The following is a 5,000-nucleotide window of genomic DNA, read 5'->3' on the forward strand; positions in this document are numbered from 1 at the left end:
GCAAAAAAGAAGCGACGCCAGCTTTCGGACTTAGTGCAATTCTCGAATGTCGCGGCTGACTTGGCGGTACGAGCGTTCGGAAGTCCCGCCGGAATTGCGACGCTTCGAACGGTCGAGGCGGCCAATCTCGACCTCAGCGGCGGCACTGGCGCGATACACGTTTCTGCCGCCAGGGGGGGGGGGGGGGGTGGGGGGGGGGCAAGCCAGCCGGCCGGGGGCGCCCGGCGCCGATCCGGCGCTTACTCGACACGCTCGAGCATCCGAACCCGTCTTATCTACGGGACCGCCGTTGCCACTTGAACACCTTTCGCCGAGAGTATCCGGGCACCCCACCTACCCGCCGGAATCACGAACCACGAGGTAGAAGTCAGGAACCAACAGGAGAAGTCGTGAACTAAATGGCGAATTCATGAACCAAACGGAGAGAAGTCATGAACCGAGCGGTTTAGGGTCAGGGTGAGGGTTGTTAGGGTGAGGCCGTTAGGGTGAGGCCGTTGCTTCGAGCGGGAAGATGGGCAGCCCCGCCCCCCCCCCCCCCCCCCCCCCCGTTGGGTGGAAGGAAACCTCTGCTGCGGGCCCGGCAACCATCCCGAACGGACCCGCTGGGTCCAAATGTCTGCCGAGGGCGGTCCTGCTGCGGTCGCGGGTTCGTTGGAAACCTCTCCTGCTGCTGGCATGGCCACCCTCCCCCCCCCCCGCCCGACTGACGACCCTGCGGGCCCGGCGACCCGGTGTCCCGTTGCCGCGCGGGGAGTGATCCTCGGGGCCGTGCCGGGCGGGCCCAGCGACACGAAGAGAGTGGGGGGGGGGTCGGAGGGAGTGGCACTGGGGAGAGAGGGGTGGGGGAGAGAGTGCCCCCCCCCCCCCCATTAGGGGCGAGTTTATGCAGTCATCAGAGTTTATACCTAACCTCATGATGCTTTATTAGCCGGATAGGCTGTCTGACCTCGCCCCCAGTCCCTACTCCTTCCACTGGATTCTTCTTATACCCTCTTTTTCTTCGTGCCCCCCCCCCACGCAGGGAGGGTTCCAAGAGGGAGGAGGGAGGGAGGGAGTCCCGGGGCCGTGAGAGAGAGAGAGCCTCATTAGCTGCTAGGTTCACCTCATTAGCTGCTAGCTAACGCGTCAGACCTTTTACATTCTTTAGAGGATTGAAACCTCAGGGCCTTTAACCCCCGTTCACCGTTTACACTCAACGATCCTTCCGAACAAAACCCTTACACATCTGTCCGTCCAACTGACCCCCGAGATACCTAACACGCAGATTAACACGTCAGCGGTGATCGGCGTGTCATAGAGGAGTCACAAAGACGGGCAAAATAGAGTGGTTGAATAAAAAATACTCACTCAATTGGCCGTGATTTAACGTAGCACACAATGATGCAAAGCCCATGCAAAGTCCAGTGGCCCAAGCAAACAAATAAGATAGATCTGGCTCGGCGTTCCTCATCTCCACATCGTCACCCAGCACGCCGACGCCCAATAACAATTCCCCCGCAAATTGTGCACCTCGAGCGGCAGTACTTTAAACGGCGCCGTCTTCGGCGTGGACGGCATGAACCAAGTCGGCAAGCATCGTCACCCAGCACACAGACGTCCACTAACAATTCCTCCCCCCTGCAAATTGCGCGCCGCGAACGGCAGTACTTTCAAGTATGCCGCCTTCGGCGGGGACATCGTGAACCAAATCGGCAGGCAGGCGTCGTCAGCCGGTCGACCGACCCCCAGTTGCATTGCCCCAACGGCCATTGTGCACTTCGAACAGAACAGTGCTTTTAAAATATTCCGCCTGCCGCGTGTACATCATGAAACAAATGGAAAGGACGAACCGGGCGTGCAACCGATGCACGGAGAGTGACAGGTCGTCAAGCAAGTCCGTGGCAATCCGTCGGCCGACTCGGCCGCGGCCAGCAGAGGCGTTTTGGCCCGGGCGCGCCGAACTTTGCGCGCCCTCGGTATGCGTAACACTAGCACATGCCTTCAAAACTCACTACAAAATAACCCCAAAGTATGCCGCCTTCCCCGTGGGCCTTGTTACCAATATCTTGCCCTGCTTCCTGATGCCCTTATGGGGTCGGCTCTGTTCTTGCAGAACCCTCAGGTGGTGCAGAGTCTGGGCCATTTTATCAATATCTTGCCCTGATTCCTGATGCCCTTATGGGGTCGGCTCTGTTCTTGCAGAACCCTGAGGTGGTGCAGAGTCTGCGCCTTGTTATCAATATCTTGCCCTGCTTCCTGAAACCCTTATGGGGTTGGTTCTGTTACAAAACCCTCAGGTGGTGCAGAGTCTGGGCCACTTTATAAATAACTCTGCCTGCATTAGGGTCAGGGTTAGGGTTAGGGTTAGGGTTAGGGTTAGGGTTAGGGTTAGGGTTAGGGTTAGGGTTAGGGTTAGGGTTAGGGTTAGGGTTAGGGTTAGGGTTAGGGTTAGGGTTAGGGTTAGGGTTAGGGGTAGGGGTAGGGGTAGGGGTAGCGGTAGGGGTAGGGGTAGGGGTAGGGGTAGTTTGAACTACTGCCGCTCCAGGCGCGCACTGTGCGTGGGTAATTTTCAGTGGGCGTCGGTGTGCTGGGTGACGATGCCGCCCAGACTCTGCACCACCTGAGGGATCTGCAAGAACAGAGCCGAACCCGCAAGGGTATCGGGAAGCAGGGCAAGATATTGATAACAAGGCCCAGACTCTGCACCACCCGAGGGTTCTGCAAGAACAGAGCCGACCCCATAAGGGTATCAGGAAGCAGGGTGAGATAGTGACACCATTTGTAAAACCGGCAAATCCCACCCAGGAAACATTGCAAAAATTGGCCTCTAATGCTGGAACGTGGGTAAAGCCAAACAAACACGACACGTTTTAAAAGAACGTTACTAAAACAGCCTGGGATATGCCCATGACAAAGGATAGGCCGAACCTCACCAGAAAAAAAGAGAGGGAGACCACGGCAGAGCTGAGGGATAAACATGAGATGGTGATAAAACCAGCAGACGAGGGGAGCAGTAGGGTTACAAATTAATGTCAATATGGGGCCTGCTCCCACTGGGTAATAGACAAAAACATAGAACAGGGTGACAGGAGAGACTGGATAGCACAGAGGATAACCCGTGAGCGAAATAATGGGGTGTATGCAGTTCAATGTAAGGAGTGTACCTTACGGTACATAGGGGAAACAGGTAAAACAGCCTCAGCGGTGATCGACGTGTCAAAGAGGAGTCACAAAGACGGGCAAAATAAAGTGGTTGATTATAGACAATAGACAATAGACAATAGGTGCAGGAGTCGGCCATTCAGCCCTTCGAGCCAGCACCGCCATTCAATGCGATCATGGCTGATCACTCTCAATCAGTACCCCGTTCCTGCCTTCTCCCCATACCCCCTCACTCCGTTATCCTTAAGAGCTCTATCCAGCTCTCTCTTGAAAGCATCCAACGAACTGGCCTCCACTGCCTTCTGAGGCAGAGAATTCCACACCTTCACCACTCTCTGACTGAAAAGGTTCTTCCTCATCTCCGTTCTAAATGGCCTACCCCTTATTCTTAAACGGTGGCCCCTTGTTCTGGACTCCCCCAACATTGGGAACATGTTTCCTGCCTCTAATGTGTCCAATCCCCTAATTATCGTATATGTTTCAATAAGATCCCCCCTCATTCTTCTAAATACCAGTGTATACAAGCCCAATCGCTCCAGCCTTTCAACATACGACCGTCCCGCCATTCCGGGAATTAACCTAGTGAACCTACGCTGCACGCCCTCCATAGCAAGAATATCCTTCCTCAAATTTGGAGACCAAAACTGCACACAGTACTCCAGGTGCGGTCTCACCAGGGCCCGCTACAACTGTAGAAGGACCTCTTTGCTCCTATACTCAACTCCTCTGGTTACGAAGGCCAACATTCCATTGGCTTTCTTCACTGCCTGCTGTACCTGCATGCTTCCTTTCATTGACTGATGCACTAGGACATCCAGATCTCGTTGAACTCCCCCTCCTCCTAACTTGACACCATTCAGACAATAATCTGCCTTTCTACTCTTACTTCCAAAGTGAATAACCTCGCACTTATCTACATTAAACTGCATCTGCCATGTATCCGCCCACTCACACAACCTGTCCAAGTCATCCTGCAGCCTTATTGCATCTTCCTCACAATTCACACTACCCTCCAGCTTAGTATCATCTGCAAATTTGCTAATGGTACTTTTAATCCCTCCGTCTAAGTCATTAATGCATATCGTAAATAGCTGGGGTCCCAGCACCGAACCTTGCGGTACCCCACTGGTCACTGCCTGCCATTCCGAGAGGGACCCATTTATACCCACTCTTTGCTTTCCGTCTGTCAACCAATTTTCTATCCATGTCAGTACCCTACCCCCAATACCACGTGCCCTAATTTTGCCCACTAATCTCCTATGTGGGAGCTTGTCGAAGGCTTTCTGAAAGTCGAGGTACACCACGTCCACTGACTCTCCCCTGTCAATTTTCCTAGTTACATCCTCAAAACATTCCAGTAGATTTGTCAAGCATGATTTCCCCTTCGTAAATCCATGCTGACTCGCAATGATCCTGTTACTGCTATCCAAATGCTCAGCAATTTCGTCTTTTCTAATTGACTCCAGCATCTTCCCCACCACTGATGTCAGACTAACTGGTCTATAATTACCCGTTTTCTCTCTCCCTCCCTTCTTAAAAAGTGGGATAACATTTGCTATCCTCCAATCCACAGGAACTGATCCTGAATCTATATAGAACATTGAAAAATGATCTCCAATGCTTCCACTATTTCTAGAGCCACCTCCTTAGGTACCCTGGGATGCAGACCATCAGGCCCTGGGGATTTATCAGCCTTCAGTCCCATCAGTCTACCCAAAACCATTTCCTGCCTAATGTGGATTTCCTTCAGTTCCTCCATCACCCTAGGTTCTCCGGCCCCTAGAACATTTGGGAGATTGTGTGTATCTTCCTCAGTGAAGACAGACCCAAAGTAACGGTTTAACTCGTCTGCCATTTCT

The sequence above is a fragment of the Rhinoraja longicauda genome, unplaced genomic scaffold (assembly GCF_053455715.1).
Source record: "Rhinoraja longicauda isolate Sanriku21f unplaced genomic scaffold, sRhiLon1.1 Scf000200, whole genome shotgun sequence".
Classification (NCBI taxonomy): domain Eukaryota; kingdom Metazoa; phylum Chordata; class Chondrichthyes; order Rajiformes; family Arhynchobatidae; genus Rhinoraja; species Rhinoraja longicauda.